Source organism: Arachis stenosperma, chromosome 3, assembly GCF_014773155.1.
Source record: "Arachis stenosperma cultivar V10309 chromosome 3, arast.V10309.gnm1.PFL2, whole genome shotgun sequence".
NCBI classification, from domain to species: Eukaryota; Viridiplantae; Streptophyta; class Magnoliopsida; order Fabales; family Fabaceae; genus Arachis; species Arachis stenosperma.
Genome location: NC_080379.1, coordinates 144735029 through 144743597, shown reverse-complemented (window position 1 = coordinate 144743597; position 8569 = coordinate 144735029). Strand labels below are relative to the sequence as shown.

Sequence of the window (8569 nt, the reverse complement as noted above, 5' to 3'; positions counted from 1 at the left end):
TGTTTCCATAGGGTTCTCCTAGGTAATTCACCTCTTCCATTGAAGGGTTCTCAGGATCATAAGCTTCTTCTTTAGATGAAGCATCCTTAGTACTGCTTGGTGCATTTTGCATTCCAGACAGACTTTGAGAAATCAAATTGACTTGTTGAGTCAATATCTTGTTCTGAGCCAGAATGGCATTCAGAGTATCAATCTCAAGAACTCCTTTCTTCTGACTTGTCCCATTGTTCACAGGATTCCTTTCAGAAGTGTACATGAATTGGTTATTTGCAACCATTTCAATTAGCTCTTGAGCTTCTGTAGGCGTCTTCTTCAGATGAAGAGATCCTCCAGCAGAGCTATCCAAAGACATCTTGGATAGTTCAGAGAGACCATCATAGAAAATACCTATGATGCTCCATTCAGAAAGCATGTCAGAAGGACATTTTCTGATCAGTTGTTTGTATCTTTCCCAAGCTTCATAGAGGGATTCTTCATCCTTCTGTTTGAAGGTTTGGACTTCCACTCTAAGCTTACTCAATTTTTGAGGTGGAAAGAACTTTGCCAAGAAGGCATTGACTAGCTTTTCCCATGAGTCTAGACTTTCTTTAGGTTGTGAGTCCAACCATGTCCTAGCTCTGTCTCTTACAGCAAAAGGGAATAGCATAAGTCTGTAGACCTCAGGGTCAACCCCATTAGTCTTGACAGTGTCACAGATTTGCAAGAATTCAGCTAAGAACTGATGAGGATCTTCCAATGGAAGTCCATGGAACTTGCAATTCTGTTGCATTAGAGAAACTAATTGAGGCTTAAGCTCAAAGTTGTTTGCTCCAATGGCAGGGATAGAGATGCTTCTCCCATAGAAGTCGGGAGTAGGTGCAGTAAAGTCACCCAGCACCTTCCTTGCATTGTTGTTGTTTTCGGCTGCCATGTGTTCTTCTTCTTTGAAGAATTCGGTTAGGTCCTCTACAGAGAATTTTGCCTTGGCTTCTCCTAGCTTTCGCTTCAAGGTCCTTTCAGGTTCAGGGTCAGCTTCAACAAGAATGCCTTTGTCTTTGTTCCTGCTCATATGAAAGAGAAGAGAACAAGAAAGTGTGGAATCCTCTATGTCACAGTATAGAGATTCCTTGAGGTGTCAGAGGAACAGAAAAATAGAAAGAAGAGGTAGAAGAATTCGAACTTAATTAGATAGAGTTCGAATTGTGCATTGAGAAGGAGTGGTACTCCATAAATAGAAGGATGTGGGAAGAGAGGAAGAAATTTTCGAAAATTAAGTGAAATATTTTGAAAACATTTTTTGAAAAACTCTAATTGATTTTCGAAAATCAAGAGTGGGAAAAAAAATCAAGTAATTTTTTTGAAAAAGATTTTTGAAATTAGAAATCAAAAAGATATGATTAAAAACTGTTTTGAAAAAGATGTGATTAAAAAGATATGATAAAAAAAATCATGCTTTTAAAAAGATATGATTGAAAAGATATGATTTGAAAACAATTTTAAAAAGATTTGATTTTAAAAATTAATGACTTGCCTAACAAGAAAAGATATGATTCAAACATTAAACCTTTCTCAACAGAAAAGGCAACATACTTAGAATGTTCAATCAAATCATTAATTGTTAGTAAGTATCTTTGAAAAAGGAAAGAAATTGATTTTGAAAACATTTGATTGAAAAGATATGATTTGAAAAAGATTTGATTTTGAAAAACTTTGAAAACTTGAAAAAAAATTGATTTTGAAAACAAAATCCTCCCCCTTGTGCCATCCTGGCGTTAAACGCCCAGAATGGTATCCATTCTGGCATTTAACGCACAAAATGCTACCTTTTTGGGCGTTAAACGCCTAACCAGGTACCCTGGCTGGCGTTTAAACGCCAGTCTGTCCTTCTTCACTGGGCGTTTTGAACGCCCAGCTTTTTCTGTATAATTCCTCTGCAGTATGTTCTGAATCTTCAATTCTCTGTATTATTGACTTGAAAAGACACAAATTAAAAATATTTTTGGACTTTTAATAATGAGGAATAATCAAAATGCAACTAAAATCAAATAACAATGCATGCAAGACACCAAACTTAGCAGTTTGTATACTATTGACACTAACAAAATGAGAATGCATATGAGAAACAACAAAACACTCAAGTCAAGAGAATTCAAAGATCAGAGCAATGAAATCATCAAGAACATCTTGAAGATTAATGAAGACACATGAATGCAAGAAGAATAGAAACATGCAATTGACACCAAACTTAAAATGAGACTCTATACTTAAACAAGAAATATTTTTTTGGTTTTTATGATTTTGTAATAATTTTTTTTTGTTTTTTTCGAAAATTATATGAAAGTAGAAAATAAAGGTTTCAGAATTCTCAATTTGGATTCCAGGAATCATTGCAATGTTAGTCTAAGACTCCGGTCCAGGAATTAGACATGGCTTCACAGCCAGCCAAGCTTTCAAAGAAAGCTTCGGTCCAAAACACTAGACATGGCCAATGGCCAGCCAAGCCTTAGCAGATCATTGCTCCAATAGCAAGATTGATAGAAATCAACAAGATCTTGTGATGATAGGTTGAAACCTCGGTCCAATAAGATTAGACATGGCTTCTCAGCCAGCCAGACTTCAACAGATCATCATGAAACACTAGAATTTATTCTTAAGAACTCTGAAAAAAAAAATACCTAATCTAAGCAACAAGATGAACCGTCAGTTGTCCATAATCAGACAATCCCCGGCAACGGCGCCAAAAACTTGGTGTTGTTGCCGGATCAAAACTTAGCACTGTTATTGCAGGGAACAAATGCGAAACAGTAGTTAGGACATTTAATTCCCCGGCAACGGCGCCAAAAACTTGGTGCGCGAAATTGTGATCACTACACAACTTTGCACAACTAACCAGCAAGTGCACTGGGTCGTCCAAGTAATACCTTACGCGAGTAAGGGTCGATCCCATGGAGATGGTTGGTATGAAGCAAGCTATGGTCACCTTGTAAATCTTAGTCAGGCAGACTCAATTGGGTATAGATGATGAATAAAACATAAAGATAAAGATAGAGATACTTATGTATATCATTGGTAAGAACTTCAGATAAGCGTATGAAGATGCTTTCCCTTCCGTCTCTCTGCTTTCCTACTGTCTTCATCCAATCCTTCTTACTCCCTTCCATGGCAAGTTTATGCAAGGGTTTCACCGTTGTCAGTGGCTACCTCCCATCCTCTCAGTGAAAACGTTCCTATGCTCTGTCACAGCATATGGCTAATCATCTGTCGGTTCTCGGTCAGGCCGGAATAGAATCCAGTGATTCTTTTGCGTCTGTCACTAACGCCCCGCCTGCTAGAAGTTTGAAGCACGTCACAGTCATTCAATCATTGAATCCTACTCAGAATACCACAGACAAGGTTAGACCTTCCGGATTCTCTTGAATGCCGCCATCAGTTCTTGCCTATACCACGAAGATCCCGATTAAAGAATCCAAGAGATAAACACTAGAGCCTCATATGCTTGTAGAACAAGAGTGGTTGTCAGTCACTTTGTTCATGAGTGAGAATGATGATGAGTGTCACGGATCATCACATTCATCAAGTTGAAGAACAAGTGATATCTTGGACAAAGAACAAGCGGAATTGAATAGAAGAACAATAGTAATTGCATTAATACTCGAGGTACAGCAGAGCTCCACACCTTAATCTATGGTGTGTAGAAACTCCACCGTTGAAAATACATAAGAACAAGGTCTAGGCATAGCCGTGAGGCCAGCCTCCCAAAGAGGGTTCAATCATAAAAACATGATCAAAAGATCTCCAGATTGAAAGATCTAAGATTGAAAGATTTAAGATTGAAAGATCTAAATACAATAGTAAAAGGTCCTATATATAGAAAACTAGTAGCCTAGGGTGTACAGAGATGAGTAAAAGACATAAGAATCCACTTCCGGGCCCACTTGGTGTGTGCTTGGGCTGAGCATTGAAGCATTTTCGTGTAGAGACTCTTCTTGGAGTTAAACGCCAGCTTTTATGCCAGTTTGGGCGTTTAACTCCCATTTAGGTGCCAGTTCCGGCGTTTAACGCTGGGAAATCTGAAGGTGACTTTGAACGCCGGTTTGGGCCATCAAATCTTGGGCAAAGTATGGACTATCATATATTGATGGAAAGCCCAGGATGTCTACTTTCCAACGCCGTTAAGAGCGCGTCAATTGGGCTTCTGTAGCTCCAGAAAATCCACTTGGAGTGCAGGGAGGTCAGAATCCAACAGCATCTGCAGTCCTTTTCAGTCTCTGGATCAGATTTTTGCTCAGGTCCCTCAATTTCAGCCAGAAAATACCTGAAATCACAGAAAAATACACAAACTCATAGTAAAGTCCAGAAAAGTGAATTTTAACTAAAAACTAATAAAAATATACTAAAAACTCAACTCAAACTACTAAAATCATACTAAAAACAATGCCAAAAAGCGTACAAATTATCCGCTCATCAATATGCTTGTTTGAAATCCTTGTTGTATATATCTTTTTCTGTTTGAGTTCTTCTTGATTCATGTGTTCTTTGATACAGCTTTGAACTGGTCTTAATGCGCGGTGCTTTTAACTCCAGATTCTTAGCCATTATTAGAGAAATTGTTGATTCAGTTTTTCTCTTATTTGACAGTGAGCACAGCCAATTTTGAGATTTTATGAAAATTGCTGTTGAATAGATATATACTTATCTATACATGAAATTTTGAAGATTACTCATACTGCTTAGCAACTATCTATTTTTAATACCTCGCCTGTATTTTTACTGGTATATAGAACTGCATTTACCTTAAATTATAATTTGACTTTCTAGTAATTTTACTATAGTTCCAATGCACACTTCATTTGATTATGTATTTGGGGGTATTTTTCAAAATTCTAGAAAGAAAGGATTTTTTTGCTCTTGCCTCGATTGAGTTTCGTTTGATAAACTTCACCTAACTTATTTTGATTTGAGCTTGATTTAGCATACCACATTGTTTATGCCATTACTGTTTCTTTTGAAAATGTTGGACTCATAGCTTTCTCCTTATGAACGGACTAAAGTCTCTCTTAAGTCTTCCATCTCCATGAATGTCATACTTGACTTTGTTTTTAACTAATCTTTTACATTTTGTGAACATTACCATTGATCTTAGTTTTTCTTCTCTGGTGAATCTCATTCTTATATGAGTCAGTTTGATTCGTTTCAAATTAGTGCATCGTTTATTCTCTCATTATCTCTACAAGAGTTTTTAGTCAAATATTTATCCTTGAGAAATTACTAATGGTTGAGTTGTCTTTTTCTATGACTTTTGTATTCTTTTGAATCAATTGAAAGCTTGTTTGATGTCTCATGCCTAGTGGATCTTGTTTGAGCTATCTTGGTTTAAGATCCTTTCTTGCATGGCTTGACTTCTTTTTAGTACATCTTAAACTTCTTGAATGTTCTTCTGAGATGGTGATTTCAAGAACACTTTTGGAGTCTTATTTTGAACCTTTTAAAGAAGTTTTGAATTCTCTTGTAAGAAGTTTTAAACGGAATTTGTTTTCTGTTGCTTGATTGAGATTGAAACCATTATTCAATTTTGGTGAAGTTAATTTAAAGTTGGCATGTGCTATTCTAAATGAGGTTTTGGAAAGCTTCCTTGTTTAGTAGAAATGTAACACCCTACCATACAGAGTGTTATGCTTAAGTCATAATTCAGAGATGGCAAGGTATTACGACCTCTAAAATAAAAATTTAGTACGTATAGTAGTATGAATGATTGATTATAACTAGGAGCCTTTGTAGAAAAAGGGGTAAACAAAAACCGCAACTCAAAAGCGCATCACTTCGATCGATAACGTAACGAACAAGGATAAGCCAACGCGAGATTGTATATATACAAGGGAGTGTCAAAAACAGGAATATCAAGACTCAAGATCCGGCTGCGAAGATAACCGGTCCGAGCATAACAATATATACATATGATAAAATAAGGAAAACCCCAAAGGAAACCCAAAGGGACACAAATACATAAAACCTATTCTCCAAAATCTCCCATAAGAGGAGTCATCACAGTTTGTATTATTTAATGGAGATAAAAGTATCTAAGCACAACATATAAACCAAAAACATAGTCCTGAGGACAAAGGATCTTCGCAAATCTAGAAGTCTCCAGCATGCCTCAGCGGGAAACCTCACGTACTGCATCTGAAAACCACAAAATCCGCATGGGTGAGAACCAGAGGTCTCCAACATGGTAACAGCTTCCACATATATAATACATAATAATAGAGGAAAGCCAAAGGCAATCCTAGAACTTCCTCCAGATAATATCAAAGCTTATAAACAAGCTAAACCGTATAAGGGCATCTGACTAAAGATTCTTCAGTCTAACTAATACTTCCCTTTCCAATTCCTTCAAACCTCCCAACCACCAGCAAGAGTATATTATAGCAAACACAATTATATCAGACAAAGAATATACAAATAGGAGCAGTTAAGACATTTAGACAATTAGCAAGTAATATGTAGTCAAATAGGCAATCTCAAACAATTCACATAGTATGCATATGATGAATGCCTGTCCCTAGTGGCCGATGATATCACCTTGTCGGTTATAGAGCCAACCCGACAAGTCCTGGTCGCTAACCATTGGACTGTCCCTCTGTCGTGCATCCCCAACTCGAGTTATACTCGTTATAAACTTGATCATAAACATGATCCATATCCATCACCCTCACTGGTGAATATTTCGGGGGCGAGCTCATCCGGGTCTTTCACAGTGTCCGGCCACACTTACGACATAGGGTCAACAGAGTCTCGAGCCTCCACCTGGAGCACGTGGTGGCTAGCCACTGCTACTACCCAGGGAAACTCGTATCTCTGATAATGGAAGTGCAAATCTCAATTGTCAATAATTCAGCATAAACATGCATGAATTCTCATCCATGGATCAACATCCATATCAGCTATTCCGGCTCACGGTTCAATCCAGAACCAGCCAATATTCATAGCATACACAGCTATTCCGGCTCACGGTTAAATCCATAACCAGCCAATATTCATAGCATACACAGCTATTCCGGCTCACGGTTAAATCCATAACCAGCCATTTCATTAACAATTACAGCCTTTCGGCCCATGGCATAACAAGCACTTCCACCACCATCCTCCGCATCTCACATAATCATCTTTGATCCTCATTGATCATTCATTTTTCCCTTGCTTCACTCGCAAGTTACTTCATTCACTAGCTCCTTTTCTAATAGCTAGGCATATCATAATGATTCAAGACATACATGGTGAGATCGGAGGCTTAGAAGTATGAGATTTGGCTTTTAAAACTCAAAAATCAACTTTGGGATGAAAACAGGGCCACGCGTACGCGCACTCCACGCGCACGCGCGGATGGCCTCAAAAACTCATCGACGCGCAAGCGTCATGCACGCTAACGCGTGGATTACAAACTTGCCAATCGACGCGCACGCGTCAACCACGCGTACGCGCGGGTGTTCTCGTGCCCCAGGCACAACACCGGCACAGTTCTGGCATAACTCTCTGTAAAATGGCTGGGCATTGGGTGCAGCACAATCGGCGCGCTCGCGCACATCATGCGCACGCGTGGATAGCACTTCTCGGAAGATCGGCGCGCACGCGCCAGGTGCGCCCACGCGCAAGGGGTCATTCTGCTAAAAATTTTCTAAGTTAAAAAGCTGCAGAATTCACCAATTTAACCCCAATCTTCCAACGGACATAACTTCCTCATTTTAAATCGTTTTTCACCCGTTCTTCAAACGGCACGGACATCCCGGATCCAATTTCATTTCTAAAAAGGTTTGGTACAAAACAGAGATCCGTAGTCCAAGTTATGTCCCGTCAAAGTATGCCCAAAAACCATATTTTCATACAAAACCACAATATGCCATTTTCAAAACAAACCATTTTCAACTCTTTTCAAAATCAATCAAAACATGCCAATTCCATCCCTTTTCTTTGAAATCAATCAAATGTATCAAATTCAACATCAAGCCTCCTCAACTCACACATTGACACATAACCACAATTTACCAAAATCACTATCTCATCATTTTACCCCACTTCACCCAAGTGGCTCAAACTCAAACACATTGACATATCATATACTATTCCTCATGCCAATTCTCAACAACACCAATTCCAATAAATCATTATTGTACACAATCAACATCATACTCACCATCAACATGGTTCAACCCACAATTCAACCATAACCAATCATCAAGCATATATCACAACATGCATATCTCTCATACATCATACCACCAAGGCATCAATAATCATCATCACATATATGACCACATTATATATCTCAATCATTCAACAACATCAACAATTCAATGCCTATCTTAGGGCCTCTAGCCTAAGTATTTCCTACCACATTACATATTAGATACGGGAAACCGAAACCATACCTTAGCCGAATTTCCCAAGCTCCACCGGAGCACTTCCAAATCACTTATCCACAAGCTCTCAAGGCCTCAACACCTCCAAGAACAGATTTTTCACCACCAAACCCTTTCCAAGCTTTTCAATATCACCAATCAAGCTCCAATATTCACATATATACAACCTAAGCCAC

The 8569-nt window shown here is 38.4% G+C and overlaps 1 non-coding gene across 1 annotated transcript; it reads left to right on the top strand.

Moving 5' to 3' along the window:
• The first annotated feature begins 406 nt into the window (after window positions 1-406).
• On the top strand, window positions 407-514 carry LOC130971509 (small nucleolar RNA R71). Its single transcript, XR_009082724.1, has one exon. It is a non-coding gene; the product is annotated as a small nucleolar RNA R71 (small nucleolar RNA).
• The last annotated feature ends 8055 nt before the right edge of the window (window positions 515-8569 follow it).